The sequence below is a fragment of the Bubalus bubalis genome, chromosome 13, assembly GCF_019923935.1.
Source record: "Bubalus bubalis isolate 160015118507 breed Murrah chromosome 13, NDDB_SH_1, whole genome shotgun sequence".
NCBI lineage: Eukaryota > Metazoa > Chordata > Mammalia > Artiodactyla > Bovidae > Bubalus > Bubalus bubalis.
The window spans coordinates 34,413,057-34,436,161 of NC_059169.1; the positions used below are offsets into that span (position 1 = coordinate 34,413,057).

A 23,105-nucleotide genomic window follows, 5' to 3' on the forward strand; every position below is an offset into this window, starting at 1 on the left:
ATGTGGCAGCAAGGATGGGAGGGGAGTTTGGGGGAGAATGGGTACATATATATGTACGGCAGGTCCCCTTTGCTGTCCACCTAAAACTATCACAGCATTGTTAAATGGCTACACTCCAATATAATATAAAAAGTTTTTGTTTTTTTTTTTTTAAGGAAAACAGTTCTCTTATAAGGAAATGCAACTCCTGTTCTTCCCCGATAAATAGCACCTCCCACATTCTTTATTGCCTATTGCTTGAAAAAGTGAAAGTCACTCAGTAGTGTCCAAATCTTTGGGACTCCATGAACTACAGACTGCCAGGCTCTTCTGTCTATTGCTTGGAGTTCTCTAAATTCTCCATTTCTTTCCCATGGGCCTGTCCAGAGGTGACCCTTCTCCAGTCTACTTTATTCTCCTACAAAAGCCCTCTCCCTGAAACCTTCCATTAAAAATGTTTCCTTTGAAAGTTCATAGATTCACCAGAGCTCCCTATTAAATGCCTATGTCCCTAAGGGAAACAGTTTCATATATTCTATCAGTTAATACTATGCCAACATCTACCTAAAGGCAAAAGCTAGTAAAAAGAGTTGAATATGTACCGACAGAATCTTCACATTAAACCCCTTTAAGACACAGAATACCATATTATATATATAATACAGAATACAATAAAAGATTTAGGAATGATTTAATACTGCTGCTGCTGCTGCTAAGTTGCTTCAGTCATGTCCAGCTCTATGCGACCCCATAGACGGCAGCCCACCAGGCCCCGCCGTCCCTGGGATTCTCCAGGCAAGAACACTGGCGTGGGTTGCCATTTCCTCCTCCAATGCATGAAAGTGAAAAGTGAAAGTGAAGTCGCTCAGTCATGTCCGACTCTTAGCGACTTCATGGACTGCAGCCTACCAGGCTTCTCCATCCATGGGATTTTCCAGGCAAGAGTACTGGAGTGGGTTGCCATTGCCTTATATTTGATAAATGAATAGTATATATAATTCAACATATTCTGATTCATGAAAGTCAGGATCCCCCCCGCCCCGGAAAAAAAACTGATGAATTCAATGAATTCTAAGAATCTTATAGTTTAGATATCGATATTAACTAAACTAAGAAAATTTCAAATATCTTTTATATAAGAATTTATAATTACAGTAATGATGTAACAAGGTATTTAATTTTTAAAATGGCTCATGGACTTCCCTGGTGGTACAGCGGATAAGAATCTACCTGCTAATGCAGGAGAGTTGGGTTCGATCCCTGGTCCAGGAAGATCTCACATGCCACGGGTAAGCTGGCGTGCCACAGCTACTGAGCCCACTCTCTAGAGCCAGTGAGCCGCAACCACTGAAGCCCATGCATCTAGGTTGAGCCTGTGCTCCACAACAAGAGAAACTGCCACAGTGAAAGGCCTACACACCCCAGCTTGAGAGGAAACCCCGCTTGCCACAAATAGAGTAAGCCTGCACACAGCAACGGAGAAGGCAATGGCATCCCACTCCAGTACTCTCGCCTGGAAAATCCCATGGATGGAGGAGCCTGGAAGGCTGCCATCCATGGGGTCACTGAGGGACTAAGCAACTTCACTTTCACTTTTCACTTTCATGCATTGGAGAAGGAAATGGCAACCCACTCCAGTGTTCTTGCCTGGAGAATCCCAGGGACGGCGATTCTCCCATCACTTTTGCTTACTAATGTAAAGATGTTCCATCAACTGACTACTAGAGTTAGTTGTATAAAATTAATCCCCACTCAAAAAGTCCCAATAAATTAGGAATAATTGTGTTTTAGATCTTACTATATGATATGAAAAAGGAGAAATTGAATTATCTAGCCCAACTTCAGTATCACTGTTAAATATCAGGAAAGAACCCATTTTCACAAACTGCTTTAACACTTGCTGCCAATCTAGGATAAAGCTCATATGTGGAAAGGGTGCTTAAAGATCAAAGAATCAACATAGTTTTCATTGTTATCTTTTTAACTCTCCCAAGTTGGCTCGCTAATTCTTACAGGGAAACCAGCAGAGGGAGCACCAACCATTGCCTTGTGTATGTGTGTGCTCTAAAAACAAAAGAGACTCTGGCAGATTTTTAGACATTTTAACAAGATTGGCAAAAACCTTGTAAAACATAAATATTATCAGTGACTACTAAATTTTGTCTTTAAGTGTTTATATTAAATCAGTAGTGAAACTTTTTTCATTAATGTTTTAAGAAAGTAATACAATAATTTTTTAAAAGCAACACATATTTGTTGTACAAAGTGAAACAGCAGAAAAAAAGTTTAGCAAGTTAATAAGTTCCTTATTGAAACATAATCATTACCCTGTGTAAAAGAGATAACCAGTGGGGTTTTGATATATGATTCAGGGACCTCAAATCTGGTGCTGTGTGACAAAGTAGAGAGCTGAGATGGGGTGGGAGGTGAGAGGGAAGTTCAAGAGGGAGGGGACATATGTATACCTATGGCTGATTTGTGTTGATAAATGGCAGAAACCAACACAATATTGTAAAGCAATCATCCTCCAATTAAAAATAAATAAATGTATTTTTTTAAAGTTAATAAGATCCTGCACTCCCTTCAGATCCTGTGTATTATAGACAGATTGATACATATCTTTTCATATCCTTCTTATTAAAATAAGTAAAATATATATTTTTATATTTTAAATATATATTTATGTACATATACTACATTATATATATATATATTTATGTCCCCCATGTAGTAGTCTTTGTTTTTTTTAATGAGGGGAGTCACCCTAAAAAAGCCTAGCTATAGGTAGCAAAATAGAATAATATATTTTAGAATATACAATAGATGCAATAAGAAGTAACAAACACAATGTCAGGCCATATAAAATCCATGTATGTACATAGATCAAAAACATACACCACCAAAATGATATTGCTGCCCTTTGAGTGAAAAAAATCAAAATACATATGAATCGATGTGTAGATGTGGAAAATCCAATAAGCAAGCCAGATTATACAGTACCCTTCTTAAAAGGCCATGAGGAATGCCAAGTGAATTAATGTCTGGCTTGTAATTTATATAACCAAGCTCTTCGCAGAATAAAATGAAAACAATAGCAATAAAACTCAACCACTAAAGGTTTTTAAAAAGTGCATGCTTAGTCACACTGTCATGTCCGATCCTTTGCAACCTATTTGACTGGACCCATTGGACTGGACCCATAGCCCTCTAGACTCCTCTGTCCATGGAATTTCCCAGGCAAGAAACCTGAAGTGAGTTGCCATTTCCTTCTCCAGGAGATCTTCCTGGCCCAGGGATCAAACCCGTGTCTCCTGTGTCTCTTACACTGCAGGCGAATTCTTTACCCGCTGAACCAAGTAAAATGTATTAAAATGCATGCTTTAAAATTCATAATACTTCACACACTCTAATTTGAAGTAGGAGATGAAATCACTTCTGTCTTAAAGCTACACTTTACGCAGTTGTACAATTTACTGAAAAGGGAAAAGGATGAAGCCATGGCTGTGGTCAGAACAGGCCCTCCATCTTATCCCATTGAGAGAATCCTTGAATTTCACTATAGGTTCCAACCCTTTCCAATCCCATCTCTTTGAGACAACCTCTAAATAAGTGGTCCCAGGGCCCAGAGACCCATTTTGCCAGCTGGTGCTGCTGCTGCTAAGTCGCTTCAGTCGTGTCCGACTCTGTGAGACCCCATAGATAGCAGCCCACCAGGCTTCCCATCCCTGGTATTCTCCAGGCAAGAACACTGGAGTGGGTTGCCATTTCCTTCTCCAATGCATGAAAGTGAAAAGTGAAAGTGAAGTCGCTCAGTCATGTCCAACTCTTAGCAACCCCATGGACTGCAGCCCACCAGGCTCCTCTGTCCATGGAATTTTCCAGGCAAGAGTACTGGAGTGGGGTGCCATTGACATCTGGTAACTGTCTCTAAAGGCTTACCTTTCTAAGTCCAATATATTTGCAAAAGCATCCCCTTACTGACCCTCCCCATCCAGTCAGCTCAGGATGCCCTCCTATTTTCTCGGTGTCTCTGCTCACCCACATTGAACAGAGCCTTTTAGAGATGATTTTCACCTTTGCTGATTTCTACACACCTTGATCTCATAGCACATTGCTATGAAAGAAACATTGCAGGGGTAGAGGAAAAGGGAGAAACAGAGAGGAAGAGAGAGACAGAAAGATGAAAAGAGCAAAAGATAAGGATGAGGTAAAAATTGACAAGGATAGGAGGAAAATCCCCTATCTACCAGATTATAGAATGAATTACTTCTGGGAGTAGGGAGTAATTAACCAGACTCAGCTTCCTTTCCATCCCCCCCCCCCCCCCCAAAAAAAAAAGCAGAAGAAAAGGTCATTTTATCTGATTTCGTTTTCCTTTTGCTAGGGGCTTCAAGCGTTTAGAAATTCCTTCAACAACCACACCTTCCTGATAAATAAGAGAACATCCCACCCTGATTCTCATTGGATAGAAGAGGAAAAGTGAGGAATGGGGAGGTCCAAAGCCTGGCTCAATGTCACAAGGCAAGGCAGTTGCAAAGTGAGGAGGCTAAGACCCTGGGTTCTTGACTCCAGCCCTTGACTTTATCTACAAAGTCAACAGGAGTGGTCTAGATGCGTTATCTCGCCCCCTTCTGTCTCAAAGGCTGAGTGACAAAGAGCGCTTAGTGTGATAGTGAGTGTAAATGACAGCACAGGAAGTCCATTCTCAGGGCAAGCTGTGAGACTGGCAGCTGAACAGGAGGCCAGAAAGCAAGTCTGCACAGAGCACTTTCAGTCTACACTCGCTATCTCGCCCGCCCCTACTGTGACCAGAGTCCACAGGGCCAAGGGGAGGAGCTGTGAGGCTGAAGGAGGACACCAGAAGGTTCAAAGGCTACTTAACTCAGCAATTCCTGAGCATCTCTGAACGAATCAAAAGGCTGTGACTTAAAAAGAAAAGATTCATCTACAGAACTGAGTGTTTTATATCATTTTAAATATCGTATCTATAATGTAATTCACTTGCAAATTATAAGACCATTTATGAACCATACTATAATTACTGTGCAAATTCTCAAATTTTCTGATGTGGTACTAACCTCAGGATTCAGCTCTTTGGAACATGTTAATACAGTTCTGCAGGAATTCCTTCCAGTCACGTATCACATGCTCGAAGCTAAATGCTGAAAGTAAAGAAATATTACATCAAAACAGGTTCAGTATGAATATCAGCCATATATGGAAGAATCATTTAGATGGAAACCACACCCACTGCTAAACTCACACTTGTATCAGCCAAGATATCTGTATATTTACAAAGTGTACAAGTTTACTTATACAGCACAAAGATGGATTTATTTGTGCTATTACAGCATTGTCATTAATAAAGGAAATACAAAGGAAAAGAAATTTAAAAAGAAATGAATAGAAATACAAAAGAAGCCTACCATGACCTAATTCTACTGCAAATTGAATTTCATTATTATCTTCCTGTAAACATAACTTTCATTACAAGTGTTTTATTACAAATAAATAATCTCTTCAACAAAATTAAGAAATATAAATTTATTATACATAAAGGTCAAAATCCCTAAGTATAATTTATAATTTCTCACTTAATGCTATATTATAATGTTTTTTCATTTATTGTAGAGTGGTCAAAATATCCTATAAAAGAGATGTTTTACATAATCTTAATATCTAATCCTGACTGTTAAGTTAAATAGATTGAAATAGACCTAGTGCACTAAAATCTGACAGTTTCTCAAATACACTTCTTTTTTAATTCTCAAAGTCCACAAGTCGTGAAAAGCTGACCTCTAAGGTACACACTCATAAGATCATTAAAATATTTTCACTTAAAATGGATTTCTATTGGAAATACCAAGGATCTGTAAAAGAAAGGTAAACAGGAATCATCACAGAAGGCCATTGCTTCATGTTACTTATATTTTTAATTACTGCTAAGGTCAATCAGAGATTAGCCAATTTTTCTAGAATCTGAAGGGCAAACATAGTCAAGGAGAAAAAGACACACACAGAGGAAACACAAAAATAGGCACAAAGAGAGACGCAAAAAGACCAAAGAGCTCAAAATGTACTTTCTTAGACACCAGACTACTTCAGTTGTGACATATGTACTAGCTCAGGGTTCCTAAATCAGCAGACTGGAGAAAAACTGCCTTGTCATCAGAACTCCAAAATAAATGGATCTCTGGAGAAAAAGAGACGTGGAACCATAGGTCTAAAGCCAAACTTTTCCTGCAGAACAAAACAAATTTTAGCTGTGTAAGAAGTGGAGCATCTTCACCACTATGTTAGAAATTACACCAAAGATCTCCTAAGGACAAAACACTAAACTCGTTTTCCTTTCACGAAGGAGGAAAGCAGAGATAAGGGACCCACGACAGCACACAGAATGCAAAAAGGGAAAGCCGAAATAAAAAAAGGCCGATGAAAGCATAACATTAAAAAGAGAAGTGTTTAGCTGTTAAATCATCCAAATTGCTTTGCCAAATTTTGACATGCTTGATTTCCTGTAGTAAAAAATCTCTTTTTTTTTTTTTCGTCTTTGAGAAAAAAAAAAAAAAGTGAGGAAAAATAACCAGCTGTTCCTTGTATAGTTCAGGAAACAAGTTTGATTTATTACTTGAAGGTTATTTTTGAATGAGTCGCTTGTGGCAGCCAGAGTGCAAGAAAAGTCACTGAGGCCTGTCCACTTGAAGGGCTCAAACTGCTTCCTGAACAGTCCTTCACTCCGCACCTCCGACGGCTGTTATTGACAACGTGTGACTGGGGCCTTCCAGGATTTTAAAACAGCAGGGGGCCCGGCCAAACAATCAGGCTGTCAATTACCTTTTCCCCTGTTGTGGAAAAGGGGGCCCCTGGACAATGCAACTTCTCAGCGGGGAGTCATACAGCTCCCAGTCTGTAACCCACTACTGCCCCGTTCGGCTTTCAAAACCCAGTAAATGGTCAGGGCCTTCAGTTTTGTCTGTTTCAACCAGCATTACTGCAAGGTAGAGATGTCTCCAGGGAAGGATTTTTCAGTTCTTGCTAGGGCAAAATTGACTCTCTACATTGCTTTCTCTGGTCTTCCTGGACTTTCTTTTTTTTCCTTTAAGATCCAAAAGGATTCAAAGAGCACCCCTCCCCTCCCAGCTCCCCCCCCTCAACCCTTGTCCTCTGGGAACACCCAATCCTCTCCACCTAGATTGTGCCTTTGCAAACTTCCTGTGGGCATTGATGACTCGCTGTGAGGACTGTCCATCATCCCGCCCCTTTGTCCGGCAGTCACTTCCATTTGAATTTGACTGACTGAGGAAGCCTGAGTTATTTGTAAAGAACAACAAGGCTTTTCATTCATAATTTTAGTAGGGGGACAGGGTGCTAATGACTGAGCTTGAATAACTCAGGAATGTGGTATTCAAGGCAGGAAGAAGCCCAACTGACTGCCAAATGAGGGAAAAAGAGGATGTAGGTGAAAAGTGCCTGGGTAAAAAACCAGACAATGGGAGGAGGGATCACACTTGTATACAAATACAAATCTAGGTTTTCAAAGGTGAGACAGAAAGATGGAAGCAGGAAGGAGGGAAGGGAAAGTCTAACAGGATTTCACTAACTTTGGGGTCAAGTTACATGGCAGAGTTTACGGAATCCGAAACCCATAAAGTGTCTACAGAGGAAGTGATCTTTTCTTCCACTGGTGGTTCTCCTACAAAAACAAACAAAAAAAAATTTTAAAAGAAAAAAAAACAAAACTGGTTTTCACTCTCTTTTGGTATGTTTCATATGTTCAAACAAAGAGAATTTGTTTTGCAGGGGTACTCGGCTTGGCAATCCAGTCTGGGTTCCAAGGAGCTTGCTTATTGTCAGGGTCTCTCATTAATTTTATGTACGTGCAGCATACATACAATATATATAATAATTTTGTCTACCTGCAGCTTCCAAGGAGGAGCGATTGTACAAATATCAAATTCCAATTTAGTTGAATTGTATACCTGAGTATTATAAGTCTTCTTTTTCTTGCTAAGATAATACAATTATAGTTGGGCTTTTTTAAGTTAAGAAATTTAAAGTCTCATATTGGCTTTTTAATGCATTATTATATACTTAGGATTATAGAAAATAATCCAAAATAACAATGTTGCACATTTGAATGCAGAATGATACAAGCTGCTTTTTTCCAAAACAATATAATTCCCTAAGTGAAGAATGTTTCAATCATTATGAGAAAAGATTTACTATGTCTCTTTTGTTAAACCAAGTCAAATAAAGGTTAAAATGAACAATAACAAATGCTGGTTTACTTAGAGATCAACAAAAACAAACTGTCAGGCAGTAGGACTCTAGCTCTACCTCCACTGAGTCTATTAGGACTAGTGGTCCTAGAGAGCTCTTGGGGCTACTGAGGTCCAAGGTCAAAGTTCAGAATCTAGGCAGGGTGCTTACTTAGCTCTAAGTAATCAAAATATTAGTTGCCCACAAGTCCCACTCAGGGACTGTAGTTCTAAGGCTCCTCTGTCCATGGAATTCTCCAGGCAAGAACACTGGAGTGGGTAGCCATTTCCTTCTCCAGGGGAACATCCTGACCCAGGATCGAAGCCAGATCTCCTGCATCTCCAGGCAGATTCTTGACCATCTGAGCCACCAGGGAAGTCCTCCTAAGTTCTTAAGTTATAACCTAACCCAACAAATGTTCTTGAAAATTGAGGAACTAACTGTAATCACTATGCAGTTAAAATCCATTACCCATATCACTCTGACAACCATTCTGTTCTGATTAATGAGGAAACTAAGGCATGAAGACCCTCTAATACTCTCCATCTGTTTCTACCTGCTGCTGCTGCTGCTAAGTGGCTTCAGTCGTGTCCAACTCTGTGTGACCCCATAGACGGCAGCCCACCAGGCTTCCCAGTCCCTGGGATTCTCCAGGCAAGAACACTGGAGTGGGTTGCCATTTCCTTCTCCAATGCATGAAACTGAAAAGTGAAAGTGAAGTCGCTCAGTCGTGTCCGACTCCTAGCGACCCCATGGACCGCAGCCTACCAGTCTCCTCCGTCCATGGGATTTTCCAGGCAGAGTACTGGAGTGGGGTGCCATTGCCTTCTCCGGTTTCTACCTGAGTACCCAATAAAGGCAAAGGACAATGAACAGAGCATCTCGGAGCATTCCAAAACTAACCTAAAGTAGACCTCAAGGGAATTTCATCATTATCATCACCATCATCACCATCATCATTTTGCACTTGGGTTTTGAGAATGTACGTCCATCTAAATATAAGTTAGATGGACCATGTTCATCTTGTGGCTTCCTATGCCCCCTGCTCCTTTTTTTTTTTTTTTTCCCAGCTTTATTGAGGTATAATTGACAATTAAAATTTTATATATTTAAAGTACACAACACAATAATTTGATACACATATATATCACGAAGGACTTGATACTGGTGACTCAGCAATAAAGAATCTGCCTGGAATGCAGGAGCCACAGGAAAGGTGGGTTCAATCCCCAGGTCCAAAAGATCTCCTGGAGGAGAAAATGGCAACCCACTCCAGTATTCTTATCTGGAGAATCTCATGGATAGAGGACCCTGATGGGCTACAGTCAATGAGATTGCAAAGAGTCAGGAACAACTGAAGCAACTTAGCATGCGTGCATATATCATGAAATGATTCCAATACCAAGTTAATTGACACATCTTTCACCTCATATAGTTACTTTGTGTTTGTGCATGTGAGAATGCTTTATATCTACTCAGCAAATTTCAAGTACATGATGAAGTATTATTAACTTTATCCACCATTCTAGACATTAAATCCTCAGACTCTGTATTCACTCTATAACTGAAGGTGCGTACCCACCTCTCCCCATTTCCACCAGCCTCTGGCAACCACCATTCTACTCTTTGTTTCTGCAGATCATTAAGTTTTTGAGGGCAGGATTAAATAATTTGCCCCTAGACTTGGAACAATTGTTTGAGTGATAGCTCAATCATACTCTGATGATTCTAGATTCAAAACCAGGTGAGGACCACACTACTCATAAATCTACCACCTCCAGGGACTCAAAACTTAAGCCCTGGGTGCATGAATGACAGATGCCATGACTGTTGTTCAGTTGCTAAGTGTGTCCAAATCTTTGCAACCCTATGAACTGTATCATACCAGGCTTGCCTGTCTTTCACTATCTCCCGGAGTTTGCTCAAATTCATGTCCATTGACTCAATGATGCTATCTAACCATCTCATCCTCTGCCACCCTCTTCTCCTTTTGCCTTTCAATCTTTCCCAGCATCAGGGTATTTTCCAATGAGATAGCTCTTCACACCCAAAGAAGGAAATGGCAACCCACTCCAGTGTTCTTGCCTGGAGAATCCCAGGGAGGGGGGAGCCTAGTGGGCTGCCCTCTATGGGAGTCAGACACGACTGAAATGACTTAGCAGCAGCAGCAACAGCTCTTTACATCACATGGCCAAAGTATTGGAACTTCAGCATCAGTCCTTCCAATGAATATTCAGGGTTGATTCCCTTCAGAATTGACTCAGAATTCCTTCGGAATTGCAAGGTTTGATCTTGCACTCTCAGGAGACTTCTGCAGCATCACAATTGTAAAGCATAAGTTCTTTGGTGCTCAGCCTTCTCCATGGTCCAACTCTCATATGCCATAACTGGCTAGGTCCAAATTCAGGCCAAACCACAAGGTAAATGTATGATGGTTTTCACCCCAGACCTCTCTGTCACTTGCCTTCATCCTCTCACATGGTGATATTGTCAATAACTGGATCTCTGGGGTACCAAAAAACAAAAGTGAACTAAAAATCCTTGATTTCAGCCTTTAATGATTTCTATGCTGTCAATAAATTCACCATGGCTGATTTTTAGACCTAATGTCACTAAACGTAGGGATGAGCAGAGATATCCATAATCAGCTCTTGCATGTAGATGTGAGCCTTTCTAGCATTTTCATCTACCCATGCTTTACTTGGTATCTACTGCATTTTCTAGTTCTCAATGAGCTAGGAAACTCTATTATGGTTTCATTACAATAATACAATGACTTTCATTTATTTAAGAGTGATTACAAGTCAGACTTCTTCTAAAACTCCACCTACTTTACATATTTAACTCTCATGATGAAGCTTGGACATAGGAAATAATTTTACCCCCACTTTATGGGTGAGGAAACTAAGGCAGTGGATGACTAAGCACTAAGGCCCCTCTGAGACCAAGCTAAAATGGACTCTACATGAAGGATCTTGTCATATAACCTTTGTAAATCTCTGCAAGTAATGCTAATGTGTAGGGTCAAAAATCACTGATCTAGAAAATAAAACAAGGAATCCTTGCTACTGGAAAAAAAGTACAGTTTTCCAACTGAATGTGGCTAACTGGCTTCCCTGGTAGCTCAGCTGGTAAAGAATCTGCCTACAGTGCAGGAGACCTGGGTTTGATCCCTGGGTCGGGAAGATTCCCTGGAGAAAGAAATGGCAACCCACTCCAGTATTCTTGCCTGGAGAATCCCATGGACAGAGGAGCCTGGTGGGCTTCAGTCCATGGGGTCACAAGAATCAGACATGACTTAGCAACTAAACCACTACCAACTGTATGTTAGGTCTCAGATAAAGCTCAATTCATACTTCTACTGGCTCTGTAGACATGCAACATACATTAAAAAAGAGAAAAAGAAAAAAAAAAAAACCTTTGTTAGGATGTGGATCATCTTTAGGATGTGATAGTTTTTTCAAAAAAATATATTCTGAATAACCTAACTATCTCAATACATAAAGGTAGCAGTACATTTTGAGATGACTAGCTTTTACTTTGAATACTGTCATATTGTTATTTACTTACTTTGCTTAATTTGGGGTCACCAGATAAAATACAATACTGAACACACTTATTAAAAAAAAAAACTATTTGTTGTTTATCTGAAATGCAAACATGACTGAGTGTTCTGTGTTTTTATTTGTTAATCTGGCCTTCCTTAGTGTGCTCAGTCATGTCCTACTCATTTCGACCCCATGGATAGGAGCCTGGCAGAGCCTTCCCAGGCAAGAATATTGGAGCATGTTGCCATTTCCTCCTCCAGTGAATCTTCCTGGCCCAGGGATCGAACCTACATCTCTTGGGTCTTGCTTTGGCAGGTGGATTCTTAATCTGGTAACCCCAACTTAATTCAAGGCCAGAAATTTCATGCTTTGAATGAAATTTTTACATAGAACCATCTTCCATCCTTACCTCTCCCCATCCAAATATTATTATTATTCTTCCTTCAAATTTAGCCTAATGAGCATGCCAATAAGATACATGGCTTAACTATTTGTACCACATTATCCCCAATGATTTTGAGCTTTAATGTTAATTTATAATTTACTACTATGAAAGTCAAGAAGCTGTCTTAAGCAACTGAACACAGCCAGAAACCATAAATGAAAATAGGCATGAGCTCATGAACAAATTGAAAATGTCTGTATATGGCAAAAACAAAACACCACCACCACCACCAAAGTTTGAAAGACAAATGGAAAATGGGGGAAATAACTGCATTTTAAAATGAGGAAACCAAAAATAAACAAAGGAACAACACTCCAATTAAAACATGAACAAAGGATGTGAAATTGAAATCACAGAGAAAAAAATGCTACTGTCCAAGAAATATTAAAATGTAGGTTTAAATTCAGAACTAAACAAAGAAATACAAAATGGAACACTGAGATATCAAAATTTACCTATGAGATAAGCACAGGTAAAAAATTGTGGCAAAACTTACTATTGGTAAGACTTATGGCAAAACAGTCTTTCTTAACTAGAATTAGAAATTTAAACCGGGGTTTCCCTTACCACTTGGTACAGTGGTTAAGAATCTGCCTTGCAATGTAGGGGACACTAGTTTGATCCCTGGTTCGGAAAGATCCCACATGTCACATAACAACTCAGCCCGAGGGCTGCAACTACAAAAACCCATGCACTCTAGAGCCCTGTGCTCTGCAACCAGAGAAACCACTGCAATGGGAAGCCAGTGCAACTCAACTAGAGAGGAACCCCCGACCCCCCACCCACCCCCTGGAATGAGAGAAAACCTGTGCATGCAACAACGAAGACCCCACACAGCCAAAAATCATTTTAAAATATCTAAATGAATAATAATTATTATTTTTTAAAGAAATGAAAACCGGAGAAATCTTTTGGGGGGCTGTTAGCAATAGTATCAGAAAAATTAATATGCATAAATTTGACTAAAATTCTACTTCTATGAATCTACCCTAGCAGGGTAAGATAAATGCATGAATATATAGGAACAAGAATGCTTACCACAGCACTATTTATTCAAGCAAAACAACTGAACTCCAAGCCCTCAAAAAGAGAAAATCAAATGACTAGCAGTAAAGTATCTTAAAATAAATATTCATCAAATATTTTCTGTGAGTGGGACTTCTACTTCTTCATAGTTTTCTGAATTGCTTGATTTTTATTTTCTTCTTACAGTGAACATGTAATTCAGAAAAAAATAAAATTAACCCATTTGTCATTTGGGAGACAGTGATACAGAAAAAAGAAGAGCAAGGTCAGTTATCTTTGGATAATTCTGGAACATAATGCATTCAGTATAAATTGATAGAAAGTGATCATCAAAAGATAACAGATTTTTGGTAAAATCTCTACCGTTTCACTGCAAGCATGCTAAACCCCTCCCAATCCTGATAATGTGATTTATAACACCTGCTGAGCTGCAGTGCTAATGACTGCCACATGGATGGTGCCCTTTGCCTCTGAGGCACCTGGGGCCTAGGACATTGGGTATTATTTTAGATTTCAGAAGTTTCAACCCACCAATAACTTAAGAAGTAGTCAAAAAGTACAAAAAAGAAGTAAGGCAAAAGTGGAAGGGTGGTGACACATATATTCTTATGGCTGATTCACATCGTTGTATGGCAGAAACCAACACAGCATTGCAAAGCAATCATCCGCCAATTAAAAAAAAATTTTTTTTTAAAGTAAGGCATAAAAGCAACTTATTTTGGATTTCTGTGGTGGTTCAGTGTTTAAGACTTTGCCTTCCAATGCAGAGTCCAAATTCAATCCCTGATTGGACAGCTAAAATCCCACATGCCACACAGTGCAGCCAAAATATAAAAATTTTAGAAGTATTTTTTAAAAAGAAAAAAAAAAAAGGTAAAATAGATAGACAACAGGAATTTGCTATATCGCTCCAGAAACTCGAACAGGGGCTCTGCATCAACCTAGAGAGGTGGGATGGGGAGGGAGATGGGAGGGAGGTTCAAAAGGGAGGGGATATATGTATACCTATGGCTCATTCATGTTGAGGTTGGATAGAAAACAACAAAATTCTGTAAAGCAATTATCCTTCAATCAAACAATAAATTTTTAAAAAAGAAACTTATTTTAACAGTTGTACAAAGTTCATGAGAAAAGGGTGACAAATAATGGGAAGATAATCATCTGTCTGTTGCCACAAACCCTGGCCCTGCCTGAGGTTGAAATGTTCCTAGGATGACTTGTATATATTAACAGAATATTTTGGGGAAATTTAAATATTTCAGCTTCTGTCTAAAACTGTCTTATCTGAACTCCATTCTAAAGTTAGAGTACTGGAGACATTAAGGGTCTTTTTCACCCACACCCTAGGCATACATTCAGAGAGTCTTAGCTTTTTAATAAACCACTCAATATGTACTGCCAAAATGAGAGAATAACAGACACTGAGGCTCAGAGGGAGCTAACACCTGGGCCACTGCCCTGCTCAGAGGTATCTCCTTTGGAAGCCTTCTTCTTAGCCCTGCTGAACCAACAAACACTCAAGCATCAACAGTACCCAGCTGAAAATGACTTAGTGCGTGCCTGCTAAGTAGCTTCAGTTGTGTCCAACTCTTTACAACCCTATGGATTGTAGCCCGCCAGGCTCCTCTGTCCTTGGAGATTCTCCAGGCAAGAATACTGCAGCGGGTTGCCACGCCCTCCTCCAGAGGATCTTCCCTGACCCAGGGATCAAACTGCATCTCTTACGTCTCCTGCATTGGCAGGCAGGTTCCCTACCACTAACACCACCTGGGAAGCCCAGTTGACTTAGTAGATGCCCTTAAATGGCTTTCCTGTGTTTTCATGGCTATTTGCCTCATCTCCCATTTAGATTGTCAGCTCCTTGGACCTAGACACTGGCAAGTTCTCATTTCAAACCCACTGAGCAAAGTGATCAAGCCAGCAACTCCCAGGCCATGAAAACAGGAACCCTGCCCCCAGAAGGCCACTCCATGTTATTGAATAAGAAAGGGTAGTTGATAAGTGTTTCCTCAAAATGCTAGAGAATAGGACTTGTAGTTCAAGACTCTAAATATTATTCTGAGTTGTACTTTCACCTTCACAGGATCATCATGACCTGAAGAAGTGAAAACCATGAAACATCATTGCCTTCTGAAATACAACAAACACCTCTGTCACACATTAACTGTAACCAAATGTGGGTCTTCTTCCTAACAGAGGATGGAACTTCCAGCACCATTGCAGACACAAGGCTCCATCCCCAAGATATACACTTAAAAATTCACTGTTGGTAAGAGCCTAAATATCACTCTTACACAAGAAGGAATTCACATTTCTCAAGCATCTATATTTTCTGAACAAGTAATTAAATCAAGAGAACTTCCAGCCAGAAACAACCACATCAGCTAAATAGGTCCCACCTTCTCTCAAGTGCTCTAGTTTTTTGAGAAGGGGCTTTCCTTGTGGCTCAGCTGGTAAAGAATCTGCCTGCAGTGCAGGAGACCTGGGTTCAATCCCTGGGTTGGGAAGATCCCCTGGAGAACAGAAAGGCTACCCACTCCAGTATTCTGGCCTAGAGAATTCCAAGGGGTCACTTTTATTCATAATGCATAAAAACAAAAATCAAATGTTTCTGTAGAAATACCATTAACAGCTGAATACAGCTAATAACAGTCACTGAAACATGCTTTAAATCTCTTTTTTATTCCTGCTGCTGTTGCTAAGCCGCATCAGTTGTGTCCTACTCTGTGTGACCCCATAGATGGCAGCCCACCAGGCTCCGCAGTCCCTGGGATTCTCCAGGCAAGAACACTGGAGTGGGTTGCTATTTCCTTCTCCCATTTTTATTCCTACATAAACACAAATAAGTAAAATACATAAATTAAATTGGGGGCTTCCCAGGAGGCACATGTGGTAAAGAATCCACCTGTCAATGCAGGAGACACAAAGAGACACATGTTTGATCCCTGGGTCAGGAAGATCCCCTTGAGAAGGACATAGCAACAAACACCAATATTCTTGCCTTGGAAAATTCTATGGACAGAGGAGCCTGGCAGGCTACAGTCCATGGGGTTGCACAGAGTCAGACTGAGCACTTACATAATTTTTTAAACTTTTTGAAAATATTGAGGCAAAACAATTATTTTTACCAAATAAACTACCAAGCCCAACTGAACTGAAATTATCACTGCTACTTATTGAGAATTTCCCATACACTAGCTTTTGTAGGTACTGTATATCATCCAATCCCAACAGCAAGTCTTTTACAGGTGGGAACTAAGGTTAATTACCTGACTCACTCATTCACTCATCTTATTTAAAAATATTTGAGGCACTGAAGGGCCTGGCACATATAAGTATCTCAAATATTTTAAATTAATTTTAAATTAATGGATTAAATGGCAGGCAGCACCCACTCGGATTTCTCATGGAGCTTAAAATACAGCAAAGGAGACAGTTAATAAACGATCACTCAATTGTTACATGAATGTTTGCAGCAGAGACGGTCAGAAGAACAAGGGAGATCTGACTGAGTCAAAAGGTCAGAAAAAAGGTTTTCTAAAAAGACAAGAGAGATGTGAAAGATAAGTAGGAGTTAACACAGCAAAAGGCCAGAAAGTGAAAGGGGAAATTGCATATACAAAAGTAGTAGTCATAGCAGCAGAAAGCAGGGGGTGCGGTGGGTGTGACAAAGGTTGGGAAGGAAAAGTGGACAGACTGTAGGACCAGGAAGTTGGGTTAAGGACTTGGATCTTTATCCCAGGAAAAATGAAAAGCCAAGTTTGAGCATCAAGGCATCCTGATGAGATTTGCCCCAAGTGGCTGAAATTTTAACAAAGAACCTGAAAGGCAAAAATAGTCCACTATTTGGGGGCTTTCTGGAAGCTATTTTAAAAATACATTCTTGAAAGTTAGCAAAGTGCTAACTTCCAAATTTGAAGCTACAGATGATTTAATTTTAATTATTAATATATTTTGGAAAAGGCAATGGCACCCCGCTCCAGTACTCTTGCCTGGAAAATCCCATGGACGGAGGAGCCTGGTAGACTGCAGTCCATGAGGTCGCTAAGAGTGGGACACAACTGAGCGACTTCACTTTCACTTTTCACTTTCATGCATTAGAGAAGGAAATAGCAACCCACTCCAGTGTTCTTGCCTGGAGAATCCCAGGGACAGACGAGCCTGGTAGGAGGCCGTCTATGGGGTCGCACAGAGTTGGACACGACTGACGCGATTTAGCAGCAGCAGCAGCAGCATTAATATATTTAGACTTTTGCCAAATGCATTTTTGAAGGAAAAGACTCATGAGTTTTCTTTTAGCTATACTCGAGCTCCCCCATGATCAGTCTTTTTGTTAATTTCTTTATTATACAGTTAGAGAATAGATGTTCCCTACAGATTTTCTTTCAAGCACATAAAATTTCCATAAAGATTTATTTTTAAACTTTATAATATTTACTATTCCAGGGGTTAAAAATTTAAACTTTATAATATATACTATTCCAGGGGTTAAAAATCATGGCCTTAAAAGACTTACTTCAGTCACTTGCTAATAATTACACAAAACACAATAGTAATTTCTAGGTTAACAGAATGACTCAAGTTTAGTCATTTAAAAAAATCTCAAAACTCTGTATTTAAGAAAATTCAGGTTAATAAAAAATTTACTTAATTTCATTCATTCATTGGAAAGCACTTACTGAGTGTGAACGTTTAGGAATTTCAAAGTGAGTGTTTTTGGTTTTTTGAAATAATATGGTAAAGAATCTATTTTCAGTTCCAGCCCACTAAGTCCAAGGCAGTCCCAATATATACTCCCTCAGATTCTTGGGGCAGATTAGCCTTTTGAATAGTCACAACCAACACAGTTTGTATAGAAACGCTGTTTTATACAATCCCACAATATCCTCAAATGATCCACAATTCACCATAACTTCATAATACTTCCTGTCCAAAGGATCAGGACAGGAAGAAGAAATTGAGTCAGCATGCACCCATCTTCCATTTACCAAATTGAACATTTTTAGACCTGACCTATTAACTGAGATTAATTCAGGGCTGGCTGGCAGCCTGGATGTGATGGCATCTGAATTATAAGAAGGACCATCATGGAATGTGTTTGACATCTTCCTTAGAGAACAAGCTGAACTTCCTATGCCCTTTTGATCACAGGTCCACAAAATGGAAAGTATGAAGCCCCAAACTCCTCTTTTCAGAGGCTAAAATCTTAGTAATATCCAAATACTCATTTCAATTTGTGGTTTTTACTTTAGCATCTAGGTTAAAAAGATTCCAAAATAAAGGGCATGTGTGTGTGCTAAGTCACTTCAGTCGTGTCCAACTCTTTGTGACCCCATGGACTGTAGCCCCCATGCTCTGTCAATGGGGATTCTCCAGTGGGTTGCCATGCCCTCCTTCAGGGTACCTTCCCGACCCAGGGATTGAACCCGTCTCCTGCAGCTCCTGCGCTGCAGGCAGATTCTTTACCGCTGAGCTACCAGGGAAACCCCAAAATAAAGGGACCAAATGTTAAAAACAGAATAAAACATATAAACCTGGGACTATCTGGGGAAAGGCAAAGCAACAATACGATGGTCTCACCAATTAGACTTTCTCTCCAGACATCAGTCTTACAAGGGAAGAAGCCTGACTGTAAGGTCATGGCATAAATATAATGGTAATATAATGAGAAAAATCATGTTGACCAGTAGAGAAATTTTGCATTGTTACAGAAATTCAGTCCATAACTGACTTTTCATAAATTGTAGTAATACAGTTCCTAGGGCTGGCAGGAAGACTGATTAACCTGTAGAAATCGCCAAGTAGATAGATTCAGGTTGACTGTAAAATTTCTGGAAAAACCCAGACCAACCAGAGCCTCCAGTTCAAGATGAACCCATCATTTCTCTTACCCAAGGATGACTCCAGATCTTTCCCCCAGTCTAGCTAAGGATAAAAGGACATCACCAAAGAAGGTCAGATACAGAGATAAGCTCTTCCCAGTCTTCCTAGGGATGTAGATAAGAACTGAGTGTTCTATTTTGAATTTCTATTGTAGCAACTCCCAATTCTCTCCAAGAGGTAACAGATACAGAATTTGAAGATTCAAAGCAATTCAAAAAGTAAAATGACTACAGTCCTGGCTGTCAAATCAAAAGGTCATTATTGCAAAGCCTTTAACTTAGGAAGGTCCCACCCAAAAGAGTCCATGCATAAATTTATTAAGGCAATTGAGATACTCAATTTTTACTCTTGGAAGCAGTATACACAACTGGGCCATCTTTAAATAGGAATACATAGATAATTCACCTTGGTTATAAAACTAAAAACTAAATAAATCAATGTTCTTCTTTGTCTCAAAAAACACAGCATATCACTGCAAGATACAGTTGGTTATCAAAACTGGATCTAAACCAGTAAAGCCAAGTGGTTCAGTCAATCTCATAAAAAAACTGGAACTAGAGTTGTTTAAAACTACATTCTTCTGTTACTACGATATAAACCAGAAACTTAAGATGAGTGAGTGCAACCTTGGAAATATCTGACTTAACTTGTCCAACAGACCTCCTGGTAAATAAGCAGTCTACACTGTCTATGGAAGACTGGGGGAGGCAAAATTCACACCTGTTTATACACTGCCTCATTTAAAAAAAAATAAACTGAAGGTACTTAGAGTTAATAAAGGACTTTCCAGGTGGCTCAGGGGTAAAGAATCCACCTGCAATGCAGGAGATGCAGGAGACTGGGGTTTGATCCCTGTGGCAGGAAGATCCCCTGGAGAAGGAAATGGCAACCCACTCCAGTATTCTTGTCTGGAGAACCCCATGGACATAGGAGCCTGTCAGGCTACAGGCCATAGGGTTGAAAAGAGTTGGACACTACAGAAGCGATTGAGTCAGCAAGTGATAGTTAAAAAAAGGAAGTCCAAAGAAATGAACACAGAAAATTAAAAGGCAGAAATAAGATCCCACTGTTCAATGACTGCGATTAAGAGCACCTGTTACTTTGTGCCTCCAGAGAACTTAGAGGTAAGTGTTGGTGTAGCAGGTGTTTCCAAGGATTGGGCATTTTTCAACATCAGTCAAGCAGGAACACCTGTTCACATATTAGGGTTACCTCTCGAACTCTCCACAACACATTTGAAAATGGACTCCATTGTGAAGTTTTACATAACATTCTTTCAAAACTCTAAAGTATCTCCCCAAATTAACCCGTTATAATTTTGGCATATAACATGAAATCAATTTTAGGACACATAATACCTACACCAAACACTTCACTAGGCGTGCATGCACCCACATGCACGCACACACACACAGAAACATACTTCCTCTTGGAGATCACAACTAAGTAATCTTGGAGGCACAAGATAGTGCTTTATACACCACGTGCGGAAAGTAGCAACAATGAATAATAATTTAAAAAATAGTAAGGAGTAAATTAGAAAGAACCCAACAGATTCTCATTTTTAGATTGCGCTTAAGGTATAGGTTAAATGTTTTCCCAGCTTGCAAACCGGATGTTGGGTGAGCTAGATTACACAGAATTCCTTCCAGTTCATTAAAGATAAATTCCTAGATTCTTCCCTATTGGCTCTGTAAACACAGAAGGTGTTCTAAACAGCCAGAAGCTTCTAACTTAAATTCCACTTTATGCTTTGAGCCCGAACAGCGTGTTTTCGCAGAGCTCCTGCAGTGCTGGAAACACAGCCTGACACAAGTATCCCCTAAGAAGCAGCCGTCGGGTTTCTTTCACCTGTTCGGCCTGAGACTTGTTGGCCAGACTGAGGCAGCGAGTTCCCGCCAGCCTCGCACACCCTGGCTTTGGCCGCCAACTCCGTCCCCCTCGGGAAAAGCTGGGGTTCTTCGGCACCTGGGCCCCTCATTCTCATTCAAACGGAATGTGTCCGCTGACAGGGTAGGGAAAGGCACCTGCTGTTGCACTTACATGAAAAACGTCTTTTTATTCTTTGTGAACCGGCCGGACCAAGGTACATTTTGGAAGGCAACCCCGGCTGCCCTCGTGGAGTCGCGTTGAAGAAAGCAACCCCAACCCCACGCCGGGCGCCCCCTGGTGGCCTGACGGGCCTGGAGCGCAGCGGCGCCTGCGTCCGCTCGGAGGCTCGGAGGACCTGAGGACCCGGGCGTCGGGGGAGCGGCCGGGGCTAGGGGAGGCCCCGTTGTCCCGGGGACGCCGCGGAGCAGGCGGACTTAGCCCGGTCCACCCGCACCCGAGGGGTGGGGGGGACAGGAGGCCAGCGTCCGGAAATAACGCAGGCCACTTCCCCTGCCACCTCTGGTTCCAAACCCGGGGCGAGGAGCCCTAGAGAAACATGAAGAAGGCAGGGGAGAAAGCGTGGCCGGGAACACGCCCGGGACATCCGCAGACGAGGGCTCGGGACAGGGCGGCGAGCGCCAGGGCGGTTGTGAACCGAGGTGGGCTGGAACCAGACCCGGGAAATCGAGCATCACGTTTTCCTAGCAGTTTCAAGAACTCTAACCCCAGGACCGCGAGGTCGCAGGTGCTATTCGGGAGTTCTGACCGTACTTCCCTGTAAAGTAAAATCATTCTGTAAATCATTCAGAATCCAATATTAAGAGTGTGTTGGGGGGGGGGGTGTTAATTTCCATTGGAGCTCCCACGTCCCTGCACGTTTCTTCGTAAACGATCGGCAGTTAGAGCAGTGCATATGTATGCATTTTCTATCTATACATTTCTTTTTGTAAGTGGGAAAATAGATCACCTTCAAAATGGACAATAGAATCTTACTGGGGAATGTTCTACGTGACAAGGAGAGTAGGAAATGAAAGATGATTCTTCTAGGTGAGGAGGAAATCTGCAGTGGAACAGCGAGCCCCCTCCCATTTCAGAAGCCTGTGATGTGGCCCTTAGTAATCGTTTACGTGTGTAGGATTGAGTTAACTAAAATTTTTAAAGGCCTAGACTGTAGCATTTCCATCAGCAATTGCGTGAAACAAAACGGTAAGAAAGATCTTCACAAATCTTCCATCTGTACCTCACTCCCTCTGTTAGAACAGCATCTAATATTAAACCGAAAAGCTACAATTGACACCATCAAAAGCAAATCCCGGCCAGAGCAGAAGGTACTTGAAACCCGAATCTGCATTCCGCCCCTCTTGTACCCCGCTCGGAGGTGGGGGTGGCGGTTTGTCCCGGTGCCTGGTGTATAATCGGGTTAATCCAGTAGACAAAGGATAAACCAATAGCCCTCCCACCTCACTTCCCGCTCCCCTACCCCTCCCCCTGCTTCTCTCCCCGTCGCCCCCTCGAGGGGGAATAGAAAAGGGGAGAGCCTGTCTTGTAATGGATTCCGAAGAAAGTCTCAAAACCCGCAACTGGTTTTTAGTGCTAACATAGCCTGGCCGGGATTAGTCTGAAACGTTCATTCCCTTCTCCTAGTGGCGGGGAGAAAGTTCCCTAAATCCACCGAGCTCAAGGTTCGTCCTCCTGGCCTCTGAGGAAAACTTTAAGGTCAGTGTTTCCTTGAAACTAGATCAACTGACCCCGCCGTGCCCAGCCCGGCCCCGCGGGCACCGCGCGTGACGGCGGCCCGGGCGGCAGGACCGGCCCGGGTACGCGCGGGGCGGCGCGGTTGCCCTTTTGAATGCCTCCTGCGGCTCGGAGCGCTGGCGGGCGCTGGAGTGTGAGTGAATGTAGCCCCGCGGAGCCAATGAGCTGGGACCGGATGCGATATATCCTCTGGGACAACAACTGCTCTGTTCCGCCTCGGATCCACATGACGCCATTTACTGCTGCCGCGGCCGCCGCAGAGCTCCCTGCCTCCTCCGGAAAGGCGAGGGCGCAGGCCAACGGCGAGCCCCCCCCGGCCGGGCCCCAGACCCTCCTCC

At 41.4% G+C, this 23,105-nt stretch overlaps 1 long non-coding RNA gene across 1 annotated transcript in view; it reads right to left on the reverse strand.

Annotated features, from left to right (window-relative positions):
• LOC102409495 overlaps positions 1-22,460 on the reverse strand; it is a 28,050-nt gene extending 5,590 nt beyond the window's left edge. The window contains exons 1-2 of the long non-coding RNA XR_006544033.2: positions 21,184-22,460; positions 5,058-5,141 (exon numbers count right to left, since the gene is read on the reverse strand). This is a non-coding gene — a long non-coding RNA (uncharacterized LOC102409495). The remainder of the gene's footprint in view (positions 1-5,057; positions 5,142-21,183) is intronic.
• Between the last annotated feature and the right edge of the window lie 645 nt (positions 22,461-23,105).